Source organism: Nomascus leucogenys, chromosome 5 (genome assembly GCF_006542625.1).
Source record: "Nomascus leucogenys isolate Asia chromosome 5, Asia_NLE_v1, whole genome shotgun sequence".
In the NCBI taxonomy this organism is placed as follows: Eukaryota; Metazoa; Chordata; class Mammalia; order Primates; family Hylobatidae; genus Nomascus; species Nomascus leucogenys.
In genome coordinates, this window is record NC_044385.1 from 76,564,797 (window position 1) to 76,580,053 (window position 15,257).

Sequence of the window (15,257 nt, forward strand, 5' to 3'; positions counted from 1 at the left end):
GTCGTGGTACCTCTACCTCCTTTTCTGTGTTTCCTCAATTTCCAGAAACTTTCATTCTCCACTTCCAAGCTATCTTGTGTTCTTTTGCTCCTCTAAGTTTTCTTACTGTGGAAAAATGAACACAGAAAGTTAACTCACACACTTAAATGTCTTATGCCTAATTGTTACTTTAAAATATGCATACTTATTTTCACTCCTGGGATGGCTAAATTGCTACCAGATTGACCACAGATAAACAATACAAAGAGCAACTATCTGAAGGCATCAGAAAGTGAGTAACTGTAAGCAGATTATGGGGATTAGTTGGCACATGTGTGAAAGGATAAGACAAGGTGTGTCTTCCCCTATTTATGGTTTTTAGCTTAAGAGCAGGCCTTAGACAATGCCCATAGTCTTTCTGGCCTGATGAACTAGAAGAAAGAGTTGAGAGCAGCCAGAGCCAGAAGAAAGTGAGAGGAAACCTCTAAAAGAAGAGTGCCAGAGAGGGGAGCCCCAAATTCCATGCATCAGGTGCCCAACTTTCTGGCTGAGTCCCAAACTTTGTGTGCATGTGGCACACTGCAAGCAGCTCAGTAAAAGGTCAATGACCTAACTGAGATAAGAGCTACTGCCCAAAAGACAGAGTTTGCAGTTTTGCCAAAACAAAAACACCACACTCATTGGGAGAAGTGTAACAGAAATGCAGAATCTCCCTAACAAAACATTCCCAATATCCAGGAAACCATCCAGAATTGCCCAACATACAAAGAACAGGAACCAGATTTCTGACCTATTCTGAAAAAATATAATCGATGAAGATCAATCTTGAGATGACCTAGATATTGGAATTAATAGATGTAGATTTTAAAGCAACTGTTACTACAGTAATTAAAGGAATATTTATATTTTTATGTGCTTGTATTAGAAAAGAAGAAAAGTCTAAATTAATGACCTAAGTCTACCTTAAAAAGCCAAAAAGATTAGAATAAGTTAAATCCCAATGCAGTAGAAGAGTAGAACTAATTAAGGTAGGAATAGATATCAACAAAATAGAAAACAACATTAGAGGAACTATGTTGGTTATAAGAGATGCAGTTTAAGTATAAAGACACAGATAGGAGTAAAATTGATTCTTGAAAAGATCAAGAAAATTGATAGAACCATAGCTAGACTGATCAAGAAAAAAAGAACACAAATGATCAATATCAGGAGTGAAAAAGGGGATATAACTACAGATCCTGCAGACATATAATAAAATGATATGTTGACTACCCTTTTTGCCTGCTGATTCCTGGACACTAGGAGTCCAACATGCCTTGTCAACAATCATAAATTATAGCTCAGTGGGACACTTGCTGTGTCCTCTGGCAAAAATGTGCCCTTCTACGGTCAAAGCCTGCAGAACCCAGAATTATGGGGGCAGGAAGGACAAAAATCCCCCAGTGGGTCACTGGGCATGATGACAAGTGTGATCCTTCCTATTTCCACCCCTTGGTTACATGTTCAGTACACTGGAACATATCCAGAGCTTTTTGGGTGTGAAGATTTGGGTACAGGAACACTGTCATTGAGAGCAGTGCTCCAAAATTCCTTCCATAAATACTGAGCTGTCTCCATCACCATGGCCAGATTTTCATATTTTTTTTCACCCCTGGCCGTGTAACACACCTCACAGCAGACCCGTTGCTTAAACAGCTTATCTGTTTGCTCCCTACCACTTCTGCAGGAGAAAAATGGAGTGGAGTGGGGGAAAGAACCTAGTTCTTTCTGCAGGAGAGAGAGTTAGTGCTTATGGTGTGCATTTTTATATGCCCCAGTCTCCCTAGCAGTTAGTTCAGGGCCATGTGATTTGTTCTGGCCAATGGGTGTGAGCAGATCTTCTGAGTTGAGGCAGTGAAAAGCCAGTGTGATTCCTCTGTGGCTCTCTTTTTCGGGTATGGCAACCTTGGAGGCCATGTGTTCCAGATGGTGTAGCTGTGAGTTGCAGGAGCACTGCCAAACAAACAGCAACTTTATGTCCTGTCAAAGTAACCTTTATCCTGCTAAGCCTCTGAGATTCCTGGTTTGCTTGTTGTGGTAGCAAGTGCTAATTACCTTGATTAATAAATCTATTCTCTGCACACCCACCAATCAATAAAAAATTCAGAACCCTGATTATAAATGTTTTCACCGTTGGTCAACTAAGAGTTTCTTGTAGGTTGCTATGCACTTAGCATTTTGCTGGGTGTTTTGTTATCAGTGCCCACTCTGAGTGGGTGGAGCCCACTTTCCTGGTGGGTCATGGACTCCCTTGTATCAGCAGATGAATAGAGAGGTTAAGAAGCATCACGAGTCAGCTTTATTTAGTTCTTATCTGGACATGGACAAGGTTACAGCCTACCCAGATATGCAGAGGGTATTCAGTGCTACATATTCAAGCTCCTTTCCTGGCTAAATTTCTGTTGATTTCTCCCATTCCTATAACTGGAACATCACCTGTTAATTTCTTAATGTACGTGCACACAACAGATTCTTACTATGTATTCTCTGTCTAGCCAGGAGCATTACAACTGCTTCCACCACACCACCTTATTTGGCTATCTGAGTCTTGGGGTTAATTTCTGAGCAATTAGTGCTGCTGTGGTCATTTTTTTTTTTTTTTAGGCTCAGTCTTATCAGATTGGATGCCTCTCGCTTTGAACCCACACTTTGTTGCTTCATCCTTATGACTCCTCTATTTCCCTCTTCATCCTTTTATTAAACAAAACTTATTAACGCTGTAATCAGACCAGCAGCATTGTGCAATAGGCGCAAATGTTAGGTGCCTTACACATGCAATTTTGTGCCCAACTTTGGCAGCAGTTGTTTTTATTCTGTCTTCACAGATGAGGAAATGGAGGCCCAGTGAAGACACAAGAGAAGTTTTAGTGACCTGCTACTTTTAGATATAATCTGTATAGAGAAATAATATGGATATAAAAGAAGTTGTTAAAAATAATTGCAATATCTGTATATTGTAAACCAGCAGTCCCCAATGTTTTTGGTACCAAGGACAGGTTTTGTGGAAGACAGTTTTTCCACAGACCAAGGGCAGTCAGGGGATGGTTTCAGGATGATTCAAGCACATTATATTCATTTTGCAATTTATTTCTATTATTATTACATTATAATATGTAATGAAATAATTTTACAACTCACCATAATGTAGAATCAGTGGAAGCCCTGAGCTTGTTTTCCTACAAGCTCATATGGGACCGCATATGGGGTTAATGGGAGACAGTGACAGATCATCAGGCAGGCATTAGATTCTAATAAGGAGCATGCAACCTAGATTCCTCCCATGTGCAGTTCACAATAGGGTTTGCGCTCTTATGAGGCTCCAATGCTGCCGCTGATCTGACAGGAGGCAGAGCTCAGGCAGTAATGTGAGCAGTGGGGAGCAGCTGTAAATATGATGAAGCTTCCCTTGCTTGCCCGCCACTCACCTCCTGCTGTGTGGCTTGGTTCCTAACAGGCCATGAACCAGTATTGGTCCACATGGCCCAGGGGCTGGGGATCCCTGTTGTAAACTACTTAACATTGCTAAGAAAAACTAAAGAAGATATAAATAAATGGAACAATATGCTGAATTCTTGGAATGAAAGAATCAGTATTGTTAATTGTCTCCAAATTGATGTATAAATTCAAAGCATTCCCAGTGAAAATCCCAGAAGGCTTTTTTTTTCTTTTTTCTTTTTTTTTTTTTGGTAGAAGTTGATAAGATGATTCTAAAATTTATATAGAAATGCAAAGGACTTAGAATAGCCAAGATAATTTTGAAAGACAACAAAGTTGGGGGACTCATACTACCTAATTTTGAGACATAAAACTATTATAATCAAGGTAGTGTGGTAATGGTATCAAGATGGACAATATATAAGTAGATATAATGGAAACATAAATCTAATGTATCTGGTCAATTGACTTTTATAAAGGTTTAAAGGCACTTCAACAGAGAAAGCATAGCCTTCTTAACAATTGATCATCCATTCATAAAAACAGGAAAAAAAAAGCAGAAAACTCCTTTGATTCAAACCTTGCAACATATCCAAATCCAAAAGAGATCATAGGCCTACTTTCAAGATCTAAAAATATAAAATTTCTAGAAGGAAACAGAAGAGAACATCTTTGTGACAAGGTATTAGGAAAAATGTTTATAAATCCCATACCAAAAGAATAAACCATAAAAGAAAAAAATATAAATTGGACTTCATTCAAATTAAGAACCTCTACTCTTTGCAAGAAACTTAAGAAAATGAAGAATATCTACCTACTGGAAGAAAATATTTTCAAATCACATATCTAATAAGAGATTTGCATACAGAATATATAAAGAATTCCCTTAACACAGTAATAAGAGAACAAATAAACCGGTAAAATAGGGCAAAATATTTGAACAGGTACTTTACCAGAAAGGACATATGGATGGCAGATAAATGCATTAAAAATGTTCAATATCATTATTCCTTAGGGGCAGATTAAAACCACACTGAGATAGCACTACACATCTGTTAGAATAAAGACTGACCATGGCAAGTCGAGGGTGGGAAGCAACTGGAACTCTCATCTACTGCTGATGGATGTGTAAAATGGTACAATCATTCTAGAAAATAGTTAGTTTCTTTAAAAGCTAAACATATAGATAGCAAATAACCCAGTCATTTTACAGGTATTTACTGAAGAGCAATCAAAGTATGTGTCTATACAAGGACTGAACATGATTATTCATAGAAGCTTTATTGTAATAGTCAAAAACTAGAAACAACCCAAATGTCCATCAGTGTCCATCAATAGATGAATGGATAAACAAACTGTGGTATAGCTATACAATGGGATACTTATCAGTAAAGTAAATGAACTATTAGCACATGCAACACAAGTGAAATTCAATGTAATTATACTGATAGAAGCAGATAAAAATGACATACTGTATGATTTTATTTATGCACAAATCTAGAAAATTCAGACATTCATAGTGACAGCAGATAAGTAGTTGCCTGGGGATAGGGGGAGTGGAGAGTAGTGGAAGAAAAGGATTTCAAAGGGGCTAGAAAAACGTCTTGGGATGATGGATATGTTAATAATCTTGATTGTGGTGACAGTTTTACAGGTATATGTCTATGTATAATGTCAAACTTATCAGATTGTTCTTATATAAGTACATTATTTTATATCATTTACACCTCAATAAAGGTGCTAATAGCAAGTAAATAGGGGATATTTATTGAAAGGCAGGTGATGATAGGGTGAAACAATTTAGCTTTGAAGCCAGGATGCCTGGGTTACTAATTTTTTTCTTCTACTCACTGGTTGTATCACTTTGGACTGGTTAACTCTTCTGGGCCTCTTTTTCTGTGTCTAAAATGGAGGAAACTATTCCAACTTCTGTGGGTTCTTGTGAGCATTAAGTTAGTTTATTAATATAAAGCACTTATGGTACTCCCTGGTATGTAAGAAGTATTTAACAAATGTTAAGAAATCATTATGCATTGGGCACCATGTGAAGTGTTTTATGAGAATTATCTCATTTAAACTTAACAGTCCTCTGAAACAAGTAACAATATCCTTATCCTTTGTACCAATATCTAAGTGAAAAGGAGAAAACCAAGCTGCAAAGAGGAGGTTTAACTTATCCCAGATTGGTTACATAGGAGGCAAGAAGCAGAAGCCAGATTTGAGTAAAGGCAGTCAAACTTCAGAACCCACACTTTTAATCCTGTGAATAAGTGCTAACAGGTGGGGCACTGACTCAGGTGCTAATAAGAAAGTTGTCTAGACAGTGCCCATGTTTTCAGAACATTTCATTCTCTGAGCCTTGTGAAACTATTGAAGACCAACATGTTTGGGCAGCTTTCTGAGTGTGCCTCTTATGATTACTCCTGGCAATCATCTCAGTGCTCATCAATCCTATTTCTTTTTCCTGGGCACAGGGTCAAACTATTTCCCAGCCTTCTTGTATCTGGTGAGGTCATGTGACTAGTTCCTGCCAATGCAATTTGAGCAAAGCAGTGTGTCATTTCTAGGCCAAGGCAGGTAAGAGTGGGTGGCTTTCTCCCTTTTCTACTTTCCCTACCCATTTCTGCTGGTTTGTGTTTAAAATGGAGGAGCCACAGCATGGGAGAAGCCTGCTTCCTGAAAGACCACCTGGAGCAGAGCCCCTATTGCTGACCTGTGCAGAACCATACTTTATGTGTTAAGTCACTGGGATTCTGAGATTATTTATTAAAACAAGTAACATGACATTGCCAATATACTACTCTTATGCCAGTATGTCACTCTTATGCCAATACGTTACTATTATGAAATATTACTTTTGCTGAAACATTCCATCTCCAAGAATTTCTAAAATATGGGTCAAATACGTAGATGGACTCTTTTGCTAGGAGATGGACCACAGAGTTTTGTAGTAGAAGTTTAAGTAATAGGAAATAATATATAATTAGTAGAAGGTAACATATGTATGACACATGGAATAAGAGTTTCAATATTTATTTATCTGAGATGGAGTCTTGCTCTGTTGCAAGTTGGAGTGCAGTGGTGTGATCTCAACTCACTGCAACCTCTGCCTCCCGGGTTCAAGTGATTCCCTTGCCTCAGCCTCCTGAGTAGCTGGGATTACTACAGGTGTGCACCACCATGCCTGGCTAATTTTTGTATTTTTAGTAGAGACGGGGTTTCACCATGTTGGTCAGGCCGGCCTCGAACTCCTGACCTTGTGATCCGCCCGCCTCGGCCTCCCAAAGTGTTTCAATACTTAAATTCCTTCCAAGTTACAATATTTAAATATCCTTCATCTCACTCATGGAGCCTGAGTGGTGACCAGTGTTCTTCGTTCCAATTCCCTGTTGGCCTTTGCTCTGTGTGCATCCTGTTTCTTGGGGCTTTAGTTGTGGGCATCAGCTCTTGGCTTTCCAAGATCCACAAGAAGTTGAATAATCTCTGGCCATCTCAGAGGTATAATTATCTCCTTGGGTTGTTTTAAAACCTACCACTCACATCTCAAAAACCTATTCAATGGGACAGGTTGCCACCATCTGTTTTTCAACTGCCATTTTTTTTTCTTTCTTGCTCGTTGGAAGGTTTGTCTTCTAATTATTTTATCAGCTTCCCCATATGTGATGTGTCTTCTTTCATACTGTGCCCTGTCTGTACTATGACAATTCATGGTCTGCAGACAGCGCTGTGGTTCCTGGCCCACAGCTGGGTTGCAACTCCATCAGTCTCCCGGCACCAGAGTCTTCTCTTGGGTTTCTGGGGTTCCAAGTGAGAGAGAGAAAAAGAACACTCAGCACCCTGGCTTGGGGACCATCTGTGACAGCCTGAACACATAGCATTATTTTTATGTTTTCCCTCTTTTCTTGTTCTGTATTGGAAAAAAAAAAATGCCAGAGACAGTAGCCTTTGTATTACTGGAGTTCAAGAGGTTTAGGGAGAGGACAGCTGTTCACAATGCTGGATAGTGAGGGCCTCATGTCATCGTCATGGAAGGGGGCTTGATTCCAGGCATCTGATTCTGAGCACCTGCTGTTTTTGCAGAAGGTGATCAATCACTCAGCACAGCACTTCAGAGGCTATCCAGAGGCTATCCAGAGGGGAATCTGATCCTATAGCCCTATGCTCCCATTTTACTGATGAGGAAACTGAACCCTAGAGTCAAATTGAGAGTTCCTCAAAGATAGTCAACAGACCGAAGCCAGTCTGAGAACCACTTACTCCTGGTGGTTGGAATATAGAAAGTGACAGTAAGTTTTTAAAAACTTTTATGGTAATTTGACAGAGAAATTTTAAGTCATCTAGACCTGTATTTCATATGTCTTTAAAAGTCCAGGTATGTTGTCATTTGTTTTATTTTTTATAATAAACTTTATTTTGGGAACAGTTTTAGATGAACAGAAACATTGAGAAGATAGTACAGAGAGTTCGCACATACTCTGCAGTATCTTATAGATAGTGTAAGATAGTAAAATTAATATATTACATTAGCTACAATTAGTGAGCCAATACTGATACATTATGATTCATTAAAATTCATACTTTATTCAGATATTCTTAGTTTTTAACCTAATGTCCTTTTTCTCTTTCAGAATTCTATCCAGCGATACCATATTACCACTAATCATCATGTCTCTTCTTGATTGTGACAATTTCTCAGACTTTTCTTGGTTTCCATGACTTTGAAAGATTTGAAGAATTATCGGGCAGGTGTTTTGTAGGATGTCCTTCAATTGGGATTTGCCTTTCTCATGATTAAACTGGGCTTATGGGTTTGGGGGAGGAAGACCAGAGAGCTGAAGTGCCATTTTCACCACATCATATCAAGGTTACATACTTTGCACATGACTTATCACTGTTGTTGATGTTGACCTTGGTCATCTGGCAGAGGCAGTCTTTGCCAGTTTTCTTTACTGTAAAGTTATCTTCTTCCCTGCCCCTACTTTCATACTATGCTCTTTTGAAGGAAGTTACTATGTGTAGGCCACACTTAAGAAGTGTGGAGTTGTAGTTTATTTTAGTGTACTTGACAAGAAATTGGTTTGTGATATATTGAAAGTGAAAGTGGTCCTCCAACACTGCTCATTTGAGAAGAACTGCTCTAAAAACCCTGCGTAAGGGCACACAGACGAAATGCTGGGACAGAGCCCAAGGCATCTTGGCTTCAGTCCCAGGTCCTGTCATTCCCCAGAGCCTAACTTGTGCATCCATCTAACTGTGGGGCCAATTTGGCTGGCTCTGTAACACCACAGACTACCCCCTAACTTTCCATGAATCTTAAGGAGTGCTTCAAGTCTTGGTGGACGTTTCTGGAATACTAGTTTCCTCTAACCTTGATGCATTCATTTGTCAGAGTTACTGTTTTAGGTCAGGTTCAGTGGCAAATAGGTTCTGAGATGAAGATTTGTACACAGAAAATTCTTTTGGGGGGTGATAGGAGAAGGACAGGTCAGAAGGAGAAATCAAACGTCAATGCAGTCCAAATAAAAGCCCCTGCCAATCTTACGGTGAGCTTTGGACCTGGGATGGCGGTTCAGAGTTGCTCTGAAATTAAGCAGAAAGATCAGCTTTGACTGTCCCCACCCCACCCCACCAAAACCACCCAACACATACACATTGACCAGGTACTGGATTGGATACTGTCTGTCTTTGGGAGGGAGGTGTCATTGGGAAAGTTGGCCCCCTTAGCCCATGGACATAACTTAAAAAGGAACTCAGCTAAGCCACCAGAAGTCAACACTCCTGGCAGCTGGGGGATGAATACTTAGGACCTGATGAGTGATCTGGATGGCACCCTGCAGCACTTGCCACAGATACGATTACTGTTTTCAATTCTTTTGCCTTTGTGTTGTGTCTAGATTCCAGGAACCAGGAGGTTGTTTGCTGTACTCTCCCTTGTACAGTTAGCTGTCTCTAGTGCCTGAATGCACTAATTGTCCTTTGGGTATGGATGAGGTAATGAAGGAAAGGGATGCTGGGAAGAGAGGCCACATGAGAAGGTTAGTGTGGGTGTAAGACACAATGCAGAGGATTTGTATTTGTGCCATCTGCCTGCTTCTATGATTCATCTGGGTCTGTGCACCCTCATAATCAGTAGGCTGCAGCAAACTAAGTGTTGCTTGCTAAAGAAAAATGAAAGCTGGAACTTCAGCAGGGAAGAAAGTATATGCCCCACCGTGATGAGTACAAACAAACACACAGCATCAGGGAAACCACACAGAATGAAGCTCTGAGAAGACTGTTAGCGTTTTCCCTGCACGCCCCAGGGGAAAAGGTGTAAGTAACAGAATTATTCCAGTTGGTCAAGAATTCATCTTTCCTGTCACTTGTCTCTTGTGGGAGTTCAAACTTGCTTAGTCCCACCCATTTTGATTGAGAGTGAAAAGAAGGACATTTTAATTTAAGAGCAGAAGATGGAAATTGAGGGCAGAACAAATTTGGCAAATGTAAATTCTTATCCAAAAATCATGCTTCCTGTACTTGGCACCTTGTTTCTCCGATTCTGCCTGATGTCCATCTCTTTTTCTCATTGCAGTTTGAATTCAGGCATGTGTCTTTCCTCTCAGCTTCACCATGCATAAGAGGATACTTGGCATGAATGAGCTCATCCTGGCTGATAGGAAAATCTTATAATTAGGCAAAGAAACTCAAAAGAAATGAAGCCCTTTTCCCTCCGTGAGCATCTTTCACTAACTGGCCTAGGAGTTGGTGCCTACCATTTGGATTATATGTAGCTGTGGGGCAGGAAAAGGTTAAAGGATTTAGAAAGAATTGAAATAAAAATGAAATTTTTTTCCCTATTAAGATAGCAGAAGTTCGAACGTGAATCACTGTTTTGCATAATAAGCATGGCCATATAATAATAGCTAACATTGTTGAGTTCTTTCTTAGTGCTGGGCACTGTGCTAAGCACTTTATAGGGTTATCTCATTTTATGTTCATCATGACTCAATAATGTGGATATTATTACAACCCCTCAAGACAGATGATGAAACTAAGACTTGGAGAGGTTAGGCAAGTTGCCTAAGTGTGGAGATAAAATTCGAATCTAGGTACCAATGTTTTTGAACCACTCCTGTACTGCTTCAGTAGCTATGGGATGGGGATGGGGGAGTGGTTTGAATGGCAAAATGGGAAATGTCCTCACATAGGCCTCCTAGGGAAAAGCCCTTCTGAAAAGCATCCTACTGTAAGTTTCCTTCTTGTAGCTTAGACCGTTTTCTTTTGTGCTAACAAGAGAGACCAAAGGGACGGTTGAGATCTGAAACTTAAGTCAGAACCTTAAGATTGAATTTGGGACCTCTGATATTGACTCAGAGTCTGTGGCATGAAGATGATGACCAAGGCCATAGATTTGGATAAGATTGTTCCAAGAGGAAATGTGCAAAAAGGCGGTCAAAGAGTTCAGGCTGGATTTTGGGAAGCCAACATTTAAATTAGGACATGTAGAGGAAAATAAGTCAATGGAAAGGTCCAGAAAGAAGAGTTAATCTTTCTGTGGTAATCCAGGAGAGGGAGGTGTGTGGCTATCCAGAGGCAATGAGGCAAAACTGTCAGGTTGGATGACATCTTGTCTTCTAAGACGGGAGGTGGAAGGAAAGATCAGAAGAAAGGTGACTACATCAGAAAGTGGAGAGGTAGCAGAGTTAAGGAAGTCCACGCCAGGGCCTGTATAATCTCAAGGAAGTAGAATGTTCATTTCTTTGGGGTTTTCACACTCAATTCCTTCCTTCCCCAAGTATCCCATTAATTGCCACCCCTGCCCCAGATGGCACTCAAGCAGGAGCACCTCAACCCAAGAGTAATCCAGCTGTTGACCTTGACAAAATCATGTTGGCTTGACACAGAGAGAGAAAGATGTATCTGTGCCTTTGCTGGGAAGCTGGTGATAGAGACCATGGCTGTACCACTGCCAGCTCTCATGTGGCTCTGTTGACAGGGGTTTCACCCTCTGATGAACTTCTCCAAACTTTCTTGGAAAACCAGCTGGGCAGTTTTACCTTTTGTCTACTGCCTTGGATGGATCTCATTTCTATCCCAGTTTGGGGTTAAGTATTTTCTGGCTGCCTCCTGCCCTTGGAGCATCCAGAGACAGGTGACATGTGGACACTCTGCTCACTCCTCTTTCTACTGGGAACTTTGGGCTGAGGCCAACTCCTATGAGTGCTAAAGTGCTTGGGGGTTGGCAAATTCAAGGTAAACACTGCCTGATGTCAGACTCCTGTGAGATATCCTACATCCAGACTCCCACAGTGGGAGCTTGCAGCCTGGCAGGTCTTCCTTTCCTTCAGTGCTCTGGTGCCTGCCTCATTTATGTGGCTGTTAGTTGAATATTTTGTACTTTGAAAATATATGAAACCCATTAGTCAGTGGAGTAGGATTTTAGCACTCCAATCTCTCATTTTATGGACAAAGAGACTGAGGTTCAGAAAGGATTGACTTGTCCAAAGTCACATGGCTGGTTTGAACCCAGGTCTTCTGGTTCTCAGTCCATAGCTCTTCTCATTTTTATCATGCAATAAAAGGTAGCTCATCACAGAAATGTAAAGAGAAAGAATGGTGACCTCTCTCCTTTCCCACAATTCTTTCCAGTTTTGTATCTCTTGCTCCCAGTTAGACAGGTTATAACTGACTTTGTCTCTTCATGGAAGGGTACCCATAGCTCACACCCATAGCTAAAACCAACTCAATCCCCTGAATCATTTCTATTTACAATCTATTTCCCGGATTTAAAAAATTAGTGAACAAATCTCTTCCTTCTGCAGATAGGAATATACCCTTAGGGCAACAATCCTGGAGAAATTTGACTTAAATTTAAACCAGATTACAAAACATTGGGACAGGCATTGGTGGAGGTGGGATGAGATTATCATAGTAGTTCAGTGATGAGTGTTTAGCATAGTCTATTCTAAGTTTATAACAATGCTGGGCATTGTTCTATTTTACTGTACAGGAAACTGGGTCACAAAGAAGTTAAATAATTAACCCAGGTCCCTAGGGTTAATTGTGTTAATTAAGTCTCAGTGTTGGATTTCAAATCTTGGTTTAACTGGCTCTGATGGCTGTGCTCTTTCTACTACCCAGTGGTTCTCTAACTTGATATATAAAAATTTTCTGAGAAGATTATTTAAAAAGTAGTTTCCACCCAATCCGAGGATTCTGATTCAGCAGGGCTGAGGTAGGTTGGAGAATCTATATTTTAAAAAATGCCCTCAGTGGTTCTGGCATAAAGTGTTGGGAATTCCTGGAGGAAAAAACCAGAGAGGTGGGGGGCAATGGGTGCAGATAGCAGCTTCCCCTCTTTGACAGCTTGGGGCTAGGCCAGCCACTCTCAAAGCCTCACAGCCTCCCTAGACCTGGTCAGGTGTCCTCTGACTGCAAAGGGTGAGAGGCCTCGGCAAGCTGTGCTGGAGGAACTCGTACTAAGACGAGGCTCCCCAGCGTGGAAATCCGAAGTTCACCCAGAAGTTTCAAAGTTAGGGATGTAGTTCCTTCTCTGTTGTTTTCCTTTCCAAAGAAAGACCCACTTCCAACCATACTCTAAGTCCAGAGGTGGACTCTGCCTTGTCTCTATTCTTAGTGTTGGCACAAGTGGCTGGCCTAGGGAAGTGCCCAGTGTTCATTGGATCATGAATGGTGGAGGGCATGCTAGGGCATTCAGTCCTGGCGAGTTAGGTTCAAGGGCTTCCCTTTCTAAGTGTCTCCTGTTTGAGTGTTACACTCTGTATGGGGGCTACCCTCTGAAATGTAGCTCTAAGGAACACATAGCTGAGGGTCCCAAAGTAGGCAGTTTTCTAAGGGGCATAGAGATGAGTGTGTATGATAGTTTTTATCTTCCCTGATATTTTACAAATTGAGTCTCATTTACTTGTGGGAAAATAGAGATTAAATTTCTAATCTAGCCAGCCTGTAATTATTTCTTTTCTTTAGCCAATCACTGATACTTCAGGCAACTCCTTCCCAATCCAGAGTTAGCAGCAAGTATCATTAACTCGCCTTCTAATATTTCTCCCGGATAATAAGACAAACAATCAGGAGATTCCAAGAGCCTGAAGCCTAACCAAAGAATCTGGTCTGTTGGTTCCTCGATATCATCACATGCCCCAGGGCTCTAATTTTCCATGCCTACAAACCTCAAAAGCTCAAGTAAAGGCCTCTGATGATTTTCCATAATGTGATTCCATGTGTTATAGAATTCCCTGCTTAGCTCCCACCTCCAAATGTACACTACATTTAAAGTAAGCCAACATGCACAGAGAGACAAGATAACTCACCATCTTGATAGTCGAAACTTTATCATTTACCTGAGTTTCCTCCTCCTCACCCATGTCATCCAGAAAACTGAAAATGGTCCAGGCACAAATTAATGAACAAGGTGGATGGGAGACATGAGGTGGTCATGGTGGCTGTGGTGACCTGGTGGGGTTATGCGCTCCCCAAAGGAGGCAGGTTCCATTTAGACACATCCAGTTTATTCCAGGTGATAACACAGGCGAAGGGCTGGCAAGTGTTCTTATTCTTCAGGAGAAGCTGCAAATATGAATGCGATCTCCAGATTTAAGAGATACTGGTGTTATAGACTACCTATCTTTCTTTTCCTTTCCTTTCCTTTCCTTTCCTTTCCTTTCCTTTCCTTTCCTTTCCTTTCCTTTCCTTTCCTTTCCTCCCTATGTCACTCCTTATTTCCTTGTCCTACAAATATTGTTTATGTACTCCCCAAAATTCATATATTGAGGCCCTAACCCCTCTACCCTGTGATGATAATGGAGATTGGCTCTTTGGGAGGTAATGATGGTTAGATTAGATCTTGCAGGTTGGGCCCTCATGGTGAGATTAGTGGCCTTAGGAAGAGAGAGAGATCTTTTGCTCCCCTCGCATGCATTCACTGAGGAAAGGCCATGTGAGGACATAGTGAGAAGTTGGCGACTGCAGCGCAGGAGTGAGCCCTCACCAGGACCTGAATTCACTGGCACCTTGATCTTGGACTTTTCAGCCTTGAGAACTGTGAGAAAACACATTTCTGTTGCTTAAGCCACCTGGTCTATTGTATTTTATTAGAGCAGCTCGAGAAGACTAACATAGTTGATCATGAGTGCTGGACAACAAATTATATCCTTAGATCAGCTGATTGCTGACCGTTTGCCTGCTTTGTTGTAAAAAGGGCATTAAAAAATGAAATTAGGGATGGACGAGTGGGTACAAAAGGGAGAAGGAATTAACACAATTTTGAGGTATCAGCAGGTAGGTAGGGCTGGTTGGTTGTTTTCTAAACAGCTGTGCTCGAAGTAATATTTTAGCAAGATAGGGGCTTTGGAGCCTGCTTGGGAAGGCTCAATTTCCTTCCTTCCTTCCTTCCTTCCTTCCTTCCTTCCTTCCTTCCTTCCTTCCTTCCTTCCTTCCTTTCCTTTCCTTTCCTTTCTTTCCTTTCTTTTTTCCCCCCTCCTTCTTCCCCCCCCCCACTCCTTATTTCCTTGTCCTACAAATATTTATGGAGCACTCCCTCTCTAAGCACCTCCACCCCCCGCAACCCCCAACCAACTGCACTAGGCCCCTGAGAATACAAAGGAGCAAATGACTTGGTCTTTGTCTTTGAGGAGCTTTAGGCTCCCTAGAGCTCTGATTTGTCTAAGTGGAGCTGTGAAAGGAGGGCAAGTTTTCCGGGCCATCATTTCTGCACCCGTGACCCCTGGGAGTTGACATAGAACTAGTGGCTGCTCTGGTTCAGAGTCAAGTGAGAGGAGGTGCTTGAATGCTGCTCTCCTGTATCA

General features: G+C 41.2%; 1 protein-coding gene across 1 annotated transcript in view; it reads left to right on the forward strand.

Moving 5' to 3' along the window:
• Positions 1-15,257, forward strand: part of LOC100598481 (leukemia-associated protein 1) — a 434,950-nt gene that overhangs the window by 295,904 nt on the left and 123,789 nt on the right. The window lies entirely within an intron of this gene.